The sequence below is a fragment of the Hyperolius riggenbachi genome, chromosome 6 (genome assembly GCF_040937935.1).
Source record: "Hyperolius riggenbachi isolate aHypRig1 chromosome 6, aHypRig1.pri, whole genome shotgun sequence".
NCBI classification, from domain to species: Eukaryota; Metazoa; Chordata; class Amphibia; order Anura; family Hyperoliidae; genus Hyperolius; species Hyperolius riggenbachi.
The window spans coordinates 340,060,036-340,076,779 of record NC_090651.1 but is presented as its reverse complement, the minus strand read 5'-3'; the positions used below and the strand labels follow the sequence as shown (position 1 = coordinate 340,076,779).

The 16,744-nt window shown below is 45.8% G+C and overlaps 1 protein-coding gene across 3 annotated transcripts in view; it reads right to left on the bottom strand.

The window, feature by feature from the left end:
* Nucleotides 1–16,744, bottom strand: part of LOC137522951 (uncharacterized) — a 190,513-nt gene that overhangs the window by 106,843 nt on the left and 66,926 nt on the right. The window contains exon 1 of one of the 3 annotated variants that reach the window (XM_068243110.1): nt 16,044–16,097. The exons of 1 other annotated variant lie outside the window; for it this stretch is intronic. The gene's annotated coding sequence lies outside the window, so the exon portion shown is untranslated. Of the gene's footprint in view, nt 1–15,959; nt 15,998–16,043; nt 16,098–16,744 lie in introns of those variants that run through there. One more of the 3 variants, XM_068243111.1, reaches the window with a different exon arrangement.

The following is a 16,744-nucleotide window of genomic DNA, read 5'->3' as shown; positions in this document are numbered from 1 at the left end:
GAGGTTCCATAAACAGGGACTGGCAACGCTAACCCAGCAGCAGCAGACGTGATGGAACAGGAGGAGGCGCAGGAGGAGAAGGCCACGCTTTGTGAGACACAACAACCCAGGCCTTGCATGAGGACAAGAAGCGTGCGGATAGCATGCTTTGTACCGCCATGCAGTCATAAATGTAATAAAGATAAGAGGTTCAATAAACAGGGACCGGGCGGCAACGCTAACCCAGCAGCAACAGACGTGATGGAACAGGAGGAGGCGCAGGAGGAGAAGGCCACGCTTTGTGAGACACAACAACCCAGGCCTTGCGTGAGGACAAAAAGCGTGCGGATAGCATGCTTTTTACCGCCATGCATGCAGTCATAAATGTAATAAAGATAAGAGGTTCCATAAACAGGGACCGGCAACGCTAACGCAGCAGCAGCAGCACACGTGATGGAACAGGAGCAGGCGCAGGAGGAGAAGGCCATGCTTTTTGAGACACAACAACACCGGCCTTGCATGAGGACAAAAAGCATGCGGATATAGCAGCAATGCTTTTTGCCGCCATGCAGTCATAAATGTAATAAAGATGAGAGGTTCAATAAACAGGGACCGGCAACGCTAAACCATCCCAGATGTTCATTGGTCATGTTACTTGGTTGGGGTCCTGGAGTGTTGCGTAGTCGTTTCCAATCCAGGATTGATTCATTTTAATTTGAGTCAGACGGTCTGCATTTTCTGTGGAGAGGCGGATACGCCGATCTGGCCACTCGACGCACCTTCAACAGAAGATCGGGCACGCCTGGGTACGTCCTCAGGAACCGCTGAACTACTAGGTTCATCACGTGCGCCAGGCAAGGGATGTGTGTCAGCTTAGCCAACCTTAAAGCGCGAATGAGATTACTCCCATTATCACACACAACCATGCCCGGTTTCAGGTCCAGCGGTGCCAGCCACAAATCCGTCTGTTCCTTTATTCCCCTCCAAATTTCCTCCCATGTGTGCTGCTTATCCCCAAGGCAGATCAGCTTCAGCAACGCTTGCTGACGCATGCCAACAGCTGTGCTGCACTGCTTCCATGATCCTACTGCTGCTGTTGCTGGGTTAGCATTTCCGGATGAGGTACAGCTTTGAGATGCGTTGGAGGAGAAGGAGTCAGAGAGGTAGGTGCTGCTGTTATCCAGTGGGAGGGACGGCGGTGCAGCTGTTTGTGGCGTGGGCAACACCCGCGCCGTAGCAGGTGAGGAATCGCTGCCAGGCTCCACAAGGTTCACCCAGTGTGCGGTAAGGGAGATGTATCGACCCTGGCCGAACGCACTCGTCCAGGTGTCAGTGGTGAGGTGAACCTTGCAGGCAACGGCATTCTTCAAGCTTCGGGTTATTTTGCTGACCACGTGCTCATGCAACTCAGGCACTGCAGAGCGCGCAAAGTGGTAGCGGCTGGGAACCACGTAACGTGGGATGGCCACTGACATCATGCCCTTGAAGCTGTTTGTCTCCACCACTCGATATGGCAGCATTTCGCAGGCCAGAAGCTTGGCTATGCTGGCTGTTACTGCTACGGCCCGGGGGTCATTTGCTGGCAATTTCCTCTTGCGCTCAAACATCTCCGACACAGACAACTGAACCGTAGGGCTGCACACTGAAGGGCTGTTGGTTGTTGTGTTTGATGAACACTGGGAGACCTCAAGAGCACTACTCCGGAAAGTGACAGTGTCAGCGTCGTCTGATGTTTGTGAATGTTGTGAACCACGCAATGGCTGGGCTACTGCTGCTGCTGAGGCGGGTCTGGTGGTGAGTCTGGTGAACCCGAGGGAGGCAGTGTTGCTGGTACCCTGTCCCTGTTCTGTCGCGTTTGCCCACAGAGTGGGATGTTTGGATAGCATGTGGCGGCTCATGCTGGTGGTGGAGAGGTTGTTAATACTTTTCCCCCTGCTCAGGCGGGTCTTGCACACCTTGCAAATCGCCATGGTAACATCCTCAGTGCAGTCTTCAACGAAAGCCCAGACTTTGGAGCACCTGCCTTGCTGGTGATTTCTGTTTGCGCCTCTTTTGCCTCTCACTTGAACTTCCACGCCTGGGTGCCTGAAATTGCGCGCCGCCTACCTTGTGGCACAAGGCGAACTCGTGCAGCAGTGGGTTCTTCAACAGACTCATCTGTGCTGCTGCTACGACGGCGATGTTCTCGTTCACAAACAAAATCTGGGTCTATGTCCACATTGTCCATACCCTCCTCTTCCATCTCCTGAAACTCGTCATATGTCATTGTGGGGGGCCGCCGCCGTGGAGTAGAGCTCCCCAGAACAACCTCTGCGCAGCTCACTCCAACGTCATCTTCCAGAGCTTCTCGGCCGACCTCCTGCAATTGCAACCCCTCCTGCCCAACTTGCTCTGGGATTTGGGTTACAAAGTCCTCGGACTCGCCTTGTATTTCAGTGCCCGGTGCATTTGCCACAGTTAATGGTTGTGAATCCGGGCACAACATTTCTGGCTGTTCCTCCATTGACCTTTCAAAGGTGGAAGTTTGTTGGCCTGGGAATAGCTCCTGCGAATACCCCATTGTGTCCTGAGGTAATTCATCGGACTGGTTATCTGGCAGTTGTGTGCGTGGTGTCGCTGCCGGTTGTGTCAGCTTTGTGCCCACTGGCTCCTTGTAACTGGCTGAGGACTCGGACCTCGTGCGTGATGTGCTGGTGCTGCTTAACCCACTGCTGGACGCTTGGGAGGTCATCCAAGTAATTATCTGGTCCTGTTCTTTTGGATTTGTGAGGGTTGTTGTCCTGGACAACATGGGCGGTATTGAGTGGGTTTTCTTGGGTGCTCCCCTGTGGCCTGTACGTGAACTGTCAGGGGAAACACCTCTTCCCTTGCCCCTCCCTCTTTCACCGGATTTCTTCCTCATTTCACTTATCCTTAAAGTACACGCTGACTGGCAGCAGTACAGTGGCAGTACAGAAATGCTATACAGTGGTGGGTGAGCGGTGTACCACTATTGCCAGCAGCGACACAGAGCACAATGCTATACAGTGGCGGGTGAGCGGTGTACTACTGTTCCCAGGCCCAGCAGACACAGAGTGGAAGTAAACACAATGCTATATAGTCTGGCTGAGCCGTGTACACAGAGTGTCAGTAAACAATGCTATATAGTCTGGCTGAGCGGTGTACACAGAGTGGCAGTATACAATGCTATATAGTGTGGCTGAGCCGTGTACACAGAGTGTCACTAAACAATGCTATATAGTCTGGCTGAGCCGTGTACACAGAGTGGAAGTACACACAATGCTATATAGTGTGGCTGAGCCGTGTACACAGAGTGTCAGTAAACAATGCTATATAGTCTGGCTGAGCCGTGTACACAGAGTGTCAGTAAACAATGCTATATAGTCTGGCTGAGCCGTGTACACAGAGTGGAAGTACACACAATGCTTTATAGTGTGGCTGAGCCGTGTACACAGAGTGTCAGTAAACAATGCTACATAGTCTGGCTGAGCGGTGTACACAGAGTGGCAGTACACACAATGCTATATAGTCTGGCTGAGCCGTGTACACAGAGTGTCAGTAAACAATGCTATATATAGCGTGGCTGAGCGAGGTACACAGTGGCAGTACACACAATGCTATATAGTCTGGCTGAGCCGTGTACACAGAGTGGCAGTACACACAATGCTATATAGTCTGGCTAAGCCGTGTACACAGAGTGTCAGTAAACAATGCTATATATAGCGTGGCTGAGCGAGGTACACAGTGGCAGTACACACAATGCTATATAGTCTGGCTGAGCCGTGTACACAGAGTGGCAGTACACACAATGCTATATAGTCTGGCTGAGCCGTGTACACAAAGTGTCAGTAAACAATGCTATATATAGCGTGGCTGAGCGAGGTACACAGTGGCAGTACACACAATGCTATATAGTCTGGCTGAGCGGTGTACACAGAGTGGAAGTACACAATATAAAAAAGCCGCCGACTTTAAGGGTTAATAGCAAAGCCCCCTTAAATGCTAAGAGCCTCAAATTTAGAGAGTATATTAAGGAGATCAGAAGGAATAAGAGGACATTTTTTTTTCAAAAAGACCTTATAGTTTTTGAGAAAATCGATGTTAAAGTTTCAAAGTAAAAATGTATACATTTAAAAACCCGCCGACTTTAACGGTTAATAGCAAAGCCTGCTTAAAGTTTAGGAACACCAAATTCCTAGGGTATATTAAGGGGATCAGTGGGAATAAGAGGAAACATTTTTTTTCAAAAAGACCTTATAGTTTTTGAGAAAATCGATTTTTAAGTTTCAAGGGCAAAAATGTCTTTAAAATGCGGAAAATGTCATTTTTTTTTGCACAGGTAACAATGGTGTATTATTTTCATAGATTCCCCCAAGTGGGAAGAGTTTTACTTACTTCGTTCTGAGTGTGGGAAATATAAAAAAAAAATGACGTGGGGTCCCCCCTCCCAGACCTCTTTAACCCCTTGTCCCCCATGCAGGCTGGGATAGCCAGAATGCGGAGCACCGCAGACCTTAGCAGACCAATGGGGTTCCTTCTGATTTGAAGGAACCCCATTGGTCTGCTCAGGACCAATGGGGCTCCTTGGAGCCCAAATTCAAAGATGCTTAGAGAGCTCTGAGCTATATAGCTCAGAGCTCTGTCGGGTCTGTGCAGCGCAGACGCGTATGCGGCGGCTGAGCGGCGAGTGACGTCGGGTGCGGCGTAGTTACAATGTAACAAAGTTGTTACATTGTAATAACTTTGTTACATTGTAACTGATAGAACATTTCCGAGGCTATTTCGAGGGATCATTTATTTAAAGGGACAGGTAAGTATTAATGGTTAATTAAGAATATTAAAGGACTTTTTTCGTGGTTATGTTTTTTGTTCAATTAAATTACTTTTTCTAAGTGTTTGTGTGTTTATTTACTTTTAACTCTTAAAGGAAATGGGTAAGGGGACTCCCAGATTCCACCATGAACCCCCCCCCCAGGAAATCGCGGCCTCCACCTCCACCGCCCATCGGAGGTGGAGAAGAGCCCCTTGTCCTTGGATTGGACAAGGGCTCGGAGGGGGAGGGGAAAGCTTGGCTGCCCCTCCCCTTCCGAGACCCCCCAATCCATGGACCATGCGGGCTGGTATAGTCAGGGTGCGGAGCCCCACGCGGCTGGTGCTCCGCATTCTGGCTATCCCAGCCTGCATGGGGGACAAGGGGTTAAAGAGGTCTGGGAGGGGGGACCCCACGTCGTTTTTTTTTTATATTTCCCACACTCAGAACGAAGTAAGTAAAACTCTTCCCACTTGGGGGAATCTATGAAAATAATACACTATTGTTACCTGTGCAAAAAAAACTGACATTTTCCGCATTTAAAAGACATTTTTGCCCTTGAAACTTAAAAATCGATTTTCTCAAAAACTATAAGGTCTTTTTGATAAAAAAAAAATTTCCTCTTATTCCCACTGATCCCCTTAATATACCCTGGGAATTTGGTGTTCCTAAAGTTTAAGCAGGCTTTGCTATTAACCGTTAAAGTCGGCGGGTTTTTAAATGTATACATTTTTACTTTGAAACTTTAACATCGATTTTCTCAAAAACTATAAGGTCTTTTTGAAAAAAAAATGTTTCCTCTTATTCCTCCTGATCTCCTTAATATACTCTTCAAATTTTAGGCTCTTGGCATTTAAGGGGGCTTTGCTATTAACCCTTAAAGTCGGCGGCTTTTTTACATTATACGGAGCGTTACGGTTTAACGCGAAATTACGGTAGCGTTTAATGCGAAATTACGGCATGAACGAAACGCGAAATTACGCGTTGAAAATTACGCTTACGGTATTTTCAATTACATAGTTACATAGTTATTTTGGCTGAAAAAAGACATACGTCCATCGAGTTCAACCAGTACAAAGTACAACTCCAGCCCGTCCCCCACATACCCCTGTTGATCCAGAGGAAGGCGAAAAAAACCCCACCAGGCATGGTCCAATTAGCCCCAAATGGGAAAAATTCCTTCCTGACTCCAGATGGCAATCAGATAACGATTACGATTTTAATGGCAATTACGCTACCGTAATTTCGCATCGTAATCGCAAATTTCGCATGCGTAATTATAGTAATGCGAAATTACGAAAATTTCAGCTCAACTCTACACACAATGCTATATAGTCTGGCTGAGCCGTGTACACAGAGTGTCAGTAAACACAATGCTATATATAGCGTGGCTGAGCGAGGTACACAGTGGCAGTAAACAATGCTATATATAGTGTGGCTGAGCGAGCGGTGTACTACTGTTCCCAGCAGCGACACACAATGACTGGGGGGGACCCTGGCTAGCGTGGCTGGAGAGCGAACTACCCTGCCTGCCTACCCAAAGCTAAACCCACAGAGAAATGGCGGAGATATGACGTGGTTCGGGTATTTATTTACCCGAACCACGTGACCGTTCGGCCAATCAGAGCGCGTTCGGGTCCGAACCACGTGACCTGTTCGGCCAATCACAGCGCTAGCCGAACGTTCGGGGAACGTTCGGCCATGCGCTCTTAGTTCGGCCATGCGGCCGAATGGTTTGGCCGAGCACCGTCAGGTGTTCGGCCGAACTCAAACATCACCCGAACAGGGTGATGTTCTGCAGAACCCGAACAGTGGCGAACACTGTTCGCCCAACACTAAAACCTTGCTAAGTTGGTCACTGGGTGAATGGGATTAATATTCAAAAAAGTGAGCGGAGCCTACAAAAGCCAATCAAAATTCACCTATTGATTTTCAAGGGGAATTGTTATGATCACTTCTGCAGCATGTACTACTGGCTGCAATTTTACTGCAGCCAAGCAGTTTTTGATTGCTTTACATGCATTGGCTGGCATAGTTTTGTTTGCGATCACATTAAGTGGTGATTTTATCTGCGGTCGCTCTGCAGTTCATGGCAGTTTAACCACTTAAGCTCTCAGTCGTTTTCACTTTATGCATCCGAGCAATGTTCACCTCCCATTCATTAGCCTATAACTTTATCACTACTTATCACAATGAACTGATCTATATCTTGTTTTTTCCGCCACCAATTAGGCTTTCTTTGGGGGGTACATTTTGCTAAGAGCTACCTTACTGTAAATGCATTTTAACAGTAAGAATAAGAAAAAAAATGAAAAAATTCATTATTTGTCAGTTTTCGGCCATTATAGTTTTAAAATAATACATGCCTCCATAATTAAAACCCACGTATTGTAATTGCCCATTTGTCACAGTTATTTCACCATTTAAATTATGTCCCTATCACAATGTATCGCGACAATATTTTATTTGGAAATAAAAGAGCATTTTTTCCATTTTGCATACATCACTATTTACAAGCTTATAAAAAAAAAAATAGAGAGAAATATTTCATCTTTACATAGATATTTAAAAAGTTTAGACCCTTAGGTAAATATTTATGTGTTTTTTTTTTTATTTTTTTTTTTTATAGTAATGTTTTTTTGTTTTTTTTTATTAAACGTTTTATGTGGGCATTTTTGGGAGGGTGGGATATAAAAGTGTTTTATTTGGGGAAATATTTGTGTATTGTAATGTTTTTTTACTTTTACTTGTAGTTTTACTTTTTGGCCACAAGATGGCAATCTTGAGTTTGTTTACATGACGTCACTCTAAGCGTACAATGTACGCTTAGAGGGACATAGCTTCAGAAAAAGCGAAGCTTCTGAGAGAAGCTGTCGCTTTTTCACCGGGGGAGAGGAATCAGTGATCGGGCTCCATAGCCCGATACATTGATACCGTGGCTACCGAATTCGCGGCCGGGAGTGCGCGTGCACACGCGCGATCGGCCGCGGGAGCGCGACTGTCCTCCTTGATGTTTTTATACGTCAAGGAGGACAAAATGTTTAAGATGTTTTTGTGAAAGCAAACATTGTCTGTTGCAGTGGAGCTGCAATTCCTTTCATGCAGGCTGCATAGGTTTGTCTGCCCTTTCCTGCTGTCAGCTTGTGATTGATTATCATTCACCTGTGTGGGAATCTGCATGTCTGCTCCCATTGGATGACCTCAGTATAAAGAACTGCTTCCTGCAGGGCTCCACGGGCTATCATAGTTTCAGTCTCTGCCTGTTACTCTGGGCCCCTGTTCCTGTTCCTGGTTCTTGTGTTATCCCGTGTGGACTGCACTGACTCCTGCACAGGAGTCAGTGAGTCCTTCTAGTCCTGTTCTTGTTTATCAGTATTTGTTACTTTGCTAGTCTTGCATCATATATTGGTTCATCGCCAATATATACGCATACTAGCATGTTTGTTATTTTCCTTGTATTCGTGTTACGTTAATACATCAGTGTCGCTGATATATACATACTCGAACTGTTTATATCCTGTGTTCAGTCAGTCAGTTCCAGCATGTTTTGGTAGGTTGCACTTATTGTGATCACCCGTGCTTAGCTAGTTCAGTCCTGTTCCTGTTACCTTGTGTGGATTGCGCTCACTTCTGCGGCCTGTTCCCTGTATTGCTCCAGTTCCTAGCCAGTGTTCCTTGCTTATGTTATATATCGGTTCATCGTCGATATATACATATGTTAGTCAGTCGTATGTGTGTATGCAGGTGTCTATGTGTGACTGTATGTGAACCATATAATTTGGTATTTCTTCCTAGGGGCAGATATAGGTATGGAAACACATGTGTGTAATAGTATTGACACGCATGAGCCTATGTTCTATTTCTACTGTAATATAATTCTTCTTGGTGATCCTTTTGGTACCCTTTAACATTATTTCCCTTATAATTATTCAGGGTGGTTGTTAGTGAGTAGCAACCACTCCTTTATAGTGTCTCTAGGTGGGTTCTTTTTCATTTTGGTGAAATTATATGGTTCTTCACAATAGATTGGAATACCTGTTATCTAATAAACTTTTTACTATTACACATGGCTTTATTCATCTCTCCAACAGTATGTGGTTGGTTGTTGGGCCGGCCACATCCGTGTCTATGCCCATCCTTTTCTTGGCTTAGGTACCTTTGAAAAAATATTTTTTTTTTACTTTATGATTAATGTATATGTTATGGCCAGAACCCGAAGTTTGGCCAGAACTAGAAGTGGCCGGCCACTTCGGGTTCTGACCGGCCAATGTGCGAACTGGCCGCTGTGCTGCGGCCAATGTGAGAAATGCAACAATTCCTGTAAGGTTAATGTTATGTTGTGGCCGCAGCGCAGCGGGCAAATGTATCACATCTTACTATATTCAATGAAATTAAGCCGCCGGCTTTTTCTCTGCCTCTCTCTCCTCCTCTGCCTCTCTCTCTCTCCTCCTCCCCCCGCCTCTCTCGCTCTCCTATGGGCAGCCGGCGGGGACACGCGTGTCCCCTCCAGAGTCGTTCGTCGCGGCAGGGGAATCCTGTCGTTCTTGCAGAGCGGGTGCTGGCAGAAGCAATGTCTGCAGCCTCCCCGCTCTGCTCTCCTGTCGCGACGAACGATCTCCCGGGGACACGCGTGTCCCCTCCGGCTGGCCATAAGAGAAGGGGAGAGAGAGGCGGGGGGAGGAGAGAGAGGCAGAGAAAAAGCCGGCGGCTTAATTTCATTGAATAAAGTAAGATGTGATACATTTGCCCGCTGCGCTGCGGCCACAACATAACATTAACCTTACAGGAATTGTTGCATTTCTCACATTGGCCGCAGCGCAGCGGCCAGTTCGCACATTGGCCGGCCAGAACCCGAAGTGGCCGGCCACTTCTAGTTCTGGCCAAACTTCGGGTTCTGGCAGTAACATATACACAATTCTATTGTAGAAATCAATGTGGAATTTATTCTCTTATTGGGAATGTCCTGGAGGAACTTTCCCTTTCCTGCCCTTCCTGTGTGATGTCCTTGTTATGGGAAGAAAGTGATTCAAGATAAAGCCTGCCTTTGGGAGGAACTTGCTTGAAATTGGCATAAACTACTTTATGTATTTATTTATTTTTGTGGTTTGAGTAACTCATTTTTTGTTATTTTTCTGATTGTCATAATATTCCTGTCCACTAGATGTCCTTTGTGCACTGAATTGTATATGCTGTTGATTCTAATCTCCGATAGAATGTTGTTTTGTATATGTTTGTATTTAGTATTCCATCCCTCTCTGCTCCTCTCTCTCTCCCCTTCCTTTTTTGGGTATTCTGGTTAGTTCGAACTCCTATTTCTATTCATAGTACTCTCTCTTTGATGTTGGCAAACTTCGATTTCCTTTTTGATCGGATTTCCGCTGCCTCTCTTCTGCGCATGCGCCCTCCTTCTACTCTTTCGCCATTACGGAGGCCTTGTTTACTTCCGGACTGCGTGGTTGGTGTCGGGTTGCTATGACAACCCGGCGCCCTCTACGCAATGACGCGGCCGCGTCTTGTCCAGGGGGCGTCTTCATTTTGCTTAGAGCGGGCTGGCGGGGTTTTAAAGCGTCTTCTACGCCATTCTTAAGTTGCCTCTCTCTGAAGCGGGTTGAGGCCGCGTGATGCATTAAGGCGGTTGGCGGTGTACAGCGACGTCCTCCTCTCCCATATTGTAAGTCTGGTTCTTCACCCTGTTTTCATACCTGCACTCTTGGGCACTTTGTATGTGTTATTCCTTTTCATTGAATGGTGATTATTCTATATCTGGGACGCATGCTGTTTTATGTCCCAGACTATTTGTCATATATTTGGGTATTACACCCTTTGCACCTTTGCTATTTGCACAATTTATATATGGCCCTAATATTAAATATTTGCTAAACTAGAGGGTCTTTTCTTAACTTATTGCTTGAATATATATTATATACCTATCATTTTTGGGGTGTGAGGTCTCATGAATATGGATTATTATTATTATTATTATTATTATTATTATTATTATTATTATTATTATTGTTGTTGTTGTTGTTCGTGTACACCACTGCTATCACCTTTTGGTGAATTTTAATATTGTGTTTAATTGTTTTTTGCTCTTCATCAATAAAGAATTTGTAATTTGAATATCATTTTGGAGTGGTTTGGTGCTGCATATTGGGTACTTTTCCTTTGGTGTTCATGGTTGTTTGATTGCCCAATTAGCACATTCCGTCCTCATTATCTTAACTGCTATTATTAGGATGGTGCTTATCCATACGTTTGCTTACTGTAGTTTCATTGATAGCTGTAATTGTAATACGCTAGGAATATCATATCTATTGTATATTTGTATGTATTGCGTTTGCCTGCCTTTGATTCTGCTGTTTCCTGACTATTCTGTCCTGTCCTTGTGAGGTACGCCATCACTGCATCCGCGATTGGCTACCTCGATTCAGCCTGTCCTGTTATGAGCGCTTGCTGTCAGTGACTAGTGTAGCAAGCGTTCATTCTGTCTACCTGTCCCTGTCTTTCTAAGTTCTGATTGATACGCTCAATGCTACTTTTGTGCTGAGCCACTATTGTTAAGTATTGTTTGTGGTTGCTCGGATCTACGCCTGCTCTGTGTGCCACATCTCCTACTGGAGTCAGTCCTCTCCTCCACTACAACTGGGGATATCCTGGTTCCTTGTGCTTGCATGTGTGTCTCCTTCACGTCAGGATCTGCATTATGTGCTGACTGTGGAGAATATACCACCAAACATGGCAGGAATACTTCATTGCTGCCATTCTTGCACTGTTAATGGCACAATCCTCAATCCTGGTACAGTTGGTCATTGGGTGACTGGGGTTCAAGTTCAGAAAAGGGGGTGGAGCCACAAACATCCAATCAGATTTGTTTCACTTCAATGCAAATTATTGATGACAAAGACCGCAAAGCTCAGAAACGCCCAATACATGCCCGGGCAACGCCGGCCTATCAGCTAGTATATGTATATGTATATATATATATATATATATATATATATATATATATATATATATATATATATATATATATATATACTGTATATATATATACTGTATATATATATATATATATATATATATATATATATACTGTATATATATATATATATATATATATATATATATATATATATATATATATATATACATTCTGTATATAACATCACAACAGAACACTTTTTATAATGCTTACTGCTGATTTGCAGTGTGCATTGTTGTGTACCAAACAGAATTTCATTGGAAAAAGTTAGACAATATGAAAATATGCCCCTGGTATCGAAGAACATAACATCATTCATAACTATATACTATTCAAAGGAGCAATATTATTCTTACAGAGAAACCAGACAATGATGTAAAATTCAAAACATATCTATTATTAAGAATGTTTTGTATGCTGTATAACAATACCATATTTAATGTAAAACAAATGTAAATATTTTATGGTTGACAGCATTGGTGACATAACGTCTCATCCTTATGAATTTTTTGTACAAAGACTGGAAAAGACCAGTAAAAGGACTACTATTGATAAGATTGTCGTTACTATCTGTGCAAGCAGTGGAGTATTATTTCCAGAGATCCTCCTTTTTTCTTTTCTTTTTTGTGAATAAATGTTTTTATTGCCAAAGAGAAAAAAGGAAATACAGACAATAAGTATGAACAGCTTATCGTTGGCATATATCAAAACAATACGAACAATACATACAAACTTAGACAGCCCTGCACGAGTGCAGGTAGAACGTAACATGCTGTTTGAAGAGATCTCATTATAGAGTGAACATGAGATAGATATCCACTCCTCACCTCTTTTGCTCCTGCCACCATTGATGAAGTCAGCCTGCTGCTAGCGGCTTCCCCCCCCCCCCCCCCCACATCCTCTCCCTGTGATCCGGTACCTACGAATACTCTTCGTCCCCACTTCCCTGACCTGGCCCCAGTCCTCACCTCCTTGTTCAATCTCTCCCTTTCCACAGGCACCTTCCCCAAAGCATTCAAACAGGCCACTGTACTTCCCCTGCTGAAAAAACCCTCACTCGACCCATCCCTACCCTCAAACTACCGCCCAATCTCCCTCCTTCCCTATGCTTCTAAACTCCTCGAACGCCTACTACACCAACGCATTACCCAATACATCAACACCAATACCCTACTTGACCCCCTACAATCTGGATTCCGACCTGCACCCTCAACTGAAACAGCCCTCGCCAAGGTGGTCAACGACCTTACCCTTGCCAGGGCCAAAGGCAGTTATTCCATCCTGCTCCTCCTTGACCTCTCCGCAGCATTTGACACTGTTGACCACCCCCTCCTCCTCCAATCACTACAGTCCATGGGCATCCATGGCCTTGCCTTGGCCTGGATCTCCTCCTACCTATCCAATCGCTCCTTCATCACTTCCTTCAATGGCTCCTCCTCAACCCCTGCCCCCCTCGCAGTTGGGGTCCCCCAGGGCTCTGTTCTAGGCCCCCTTCTTTTCTCCATATACACTTCCTCCATTGGCAAGCTTATCTCCTCCCTGGGCTTCAACTACCACCTTTATGCAGATGACACTCAGATTTACCTCCATACCCCCGATCTCTCATCCACCACCATAAACAAGGTCTCCTCGTGTCTCTCAGCAATTTCCTCCTGGATGTCAGCTAGGTTCCTGAAGCTTAACCTAGACAAAACTGAGCTCCTGATCTTTCCACCCCATGCTGCTGCACCCCTCCCAGATTTCCACCTCACAATCCACAACGCAACCATTCGCCCTACCTCCCAGGCCCGCTGTCTGGGTGTCACCTTGGACTCTGACCTCTCCTCCATCCCACACATCCAAAACATCACCAGAGCCTGCAATTTCCACCTCCGTAATATCTCCAAGATCCTCCCCTTCTTAACCCCAGACACAACCAAACTGCTCATCCATGCCCTAATCATCTCTCGCCTTGATTACTGTAACTCCCTCCTTTCTGGCCTCCCCCTGAAACGCACTGCCCCCCTTCAATCAGTGATGAACGCGGCTGCAAGACTCATCCATTCTTCGCACCGCTCCGCATCCTCATCTCCCCTTTGTGAATTCCTGCACTGGCTCCCTATCCGTTTCAGGATAAGTTTCAAGATTCTATGCCTGGCGTATAAATCTGTGCACAAAACTTGCCCTACCTACATCTCGGAGCTTGTTCACAGGTATACACCAGGTCGCCCCCTCCGATCCTCCAACGACCTTCGCCTCACCACCCCACACATTTCACACTCCCATGCCCGCCTGAAGGATTTCTCAAGGGCTGCCCCCACCCTCTGGAATGCCCTTCCACCACCCATCAGACTTGCTCCCTCTTTCAACACATTCAAGCAAGCCCTCAAAACCCACCTCTTTAGGATGGCCTACCCACCTCCTACCACACAGTAACTCTCTAATGAGTATTTAACAGCCCCACCTAGTGTTTCCACCCCACCCTTTAGATTGTAAGCCTCTGGCAGGGTCCTCCACTCCCTAGTGTAATCTACAGGATTGTGTCCTCCTCTCCTATGACAGCCTGTACTTGTATTACTGGGCCTACCTAACCAGCCCATATCACACGATCATGTATTTTGAACAATTTGCATGTTTAACTTTGTTCTATGTTGTATAACCTTATGTCTGTCATCCTTGTATCAGTGTATATATTTATTGTCCAGCGCTGCGTAATATGTTGGCGCTTTATAAATTCAATAAATAATAATAATAATTATAATAATAATAATAAAATAATAATAATAGATATCAGGATATCTTCTAGAGTTGAGGTAAGAGAAGTCATAAGAAACAGGTAGGTTGGTATGAGCAAATTATCTATCAGTGTATGTTGTAGTCACCCAGGATTTGTCGGAGTTTGACCTGAGAGCCGGGCTGAGGCAGAGGCTGGGTGGGCTCCAGCCTATGAGCGCAGGGCTGCAGGGGCGGGGAGAGGGGAGCCGGCATCTATATCTAATCTCTCCCTTTCGGAACTTGTGGTGCGCTCACTGCCCCCCTCCCCCTGGCTCCATAGCACAACCGTCCCATGTCACACTGTTTTCTGCCCGCTCTAGCTCTCGCTATAACAGCAGAGCTGCTAGCTGTTTGGACGGAGCTGTGGGTGGGCGGAGCTCCATGCCGGCAGGCTGACTGGATAGGCTGGAGCTGCTCTCAGTCAGGGAGATGGCACTTCCTGGTGGCAGAGCTCAGGGAAACATGCCTGTGGCTGCAGAAAGCAGCTACACGTCAGGTACTTGTAGCTATGCAGTTCCAAGCTGAAGCTTCTGTAGAATCATTGTGTAGCAGTTGTTAGAGCCTCTCTTTCCTGACTATCCTGAGCTGAGTTAAACAGCAACAGGCAAATGCTGTGTGTCGGCACTGCTGTCACCTGACCCTGCTCAGCTAGGAAACAAGCAGATAAGTAGGAATGTGAGGAAGCTGTGTAGTGCATATGAGGGAACCCCAGCATCCCTACAGACGTGCATACTCCTCTGGGCACAGGCTGCTTGCTCTGCTATGCTAGTCTGTATATACTTCAGCATTATTGTTTAAAACTATGCTGAAAGTGCTCATTATGGCCTGGGGGACTCTGTAATTCTCTGGGTTATCTATGCCTGATAGCTCCCATTCATACAGTTCTAGGATGTTAGCGCTCCAGTATCCCATCAATGCATCTTGCATACCTTCCTGATTGGGGGGTTTGCACCCGCCACCCTGTGCTCCCCACAGCCCCAGTATTTGCTGCAGAGTAGGGGCGCAGCGGTAGCCATGCTCATCTCCCCTCCTCCGGGCTCCAGCAATGTCCTCTGCAGCTCACCGCTCACTCCAGTGCCTGATTCTCTTGCGTAGCACGATTACACACAATTTGAGAAGTTTGGAATGCCGGCCAGAGAGCGAGCAGTGATTTGTAGTAGATGAACGGACATTGTTTGAGCACCCAGAGAAGGTGAGAGCTACTGCTGTGCCCATACTATGCTGAAAATGCTGAGGCTAATGGAGTACAGGACAGGGAACCATTAGATAGTAGGGAGGCTTTATGACGAAGGGGGAGCCACCAGACATCGGGAAAGCTAGATGATATAGAGAGAGAGGACCATCAGACACCAGGGAACTTTATAGGAGAGGGGTGTGGTATATATAAAATTAGCAGAACAAACAGAACAGCCCGTGCACCGCTTCTCAACTCACATAGACATTTATTTCCATCAGCAGGCGTATATACACATATTTTCCGACTTGACAGCAAGGACAATGTAAGTGGTTAGATCTGACCTGTTCCAGATTCCGATTCAGGACGGATGCGGGGGTGTGACCAGGGAATATGGGGACAGCGCAACAGCCGTTTCGCGCCGGTGTGGCGCTTGTTCACGTGCTAAAGTCCCAGGGCAATGGCGGCGTGCGTGGGCTTCCGTAATGAAGTCGGAAGGTCCCGCCCACCACGCTCGTCATTGGTTCTCAGTGCTGGTGAGTGAGGTTAGGGGTGAATGGGAGGAGAGACACGCCTCCAGGCAGCAACAGAGTGACAGAGCATAATATAAACACGTATTGTTACTACATAAAGTGAACTGCTTATGAAACTAATCGTACAAACATTGTAGTGTATTACTTTTCGTGCTGTACTAGTGCAACATCAAAACATTGCTAACAGTGTAATGTGCAGGGCAACATATTAGTGATTAAGGGAAGATTCCTACATACTTCAAGTGACACATTCATATGTGATTTATACAGATGCCCTGCATCCATCTCTTTATAGAGTCCTGTTCTTGGCTAGATCTAGACACCTCTTTTTTTAAATATAAAAAAGTTTTTTTTTATTTTATTCATATATCCATTAAAAAAGAGAGAAAAAAAACACCACTCATTCACCTAGTTAAAATCACCTTGAGTTTTTGGGGGGTGGGAAAAGGGGAGAAGCTCCACTATTAGGCAGTAACTACCCTATTGATAGCTATTATAAGGCGATCCATGCT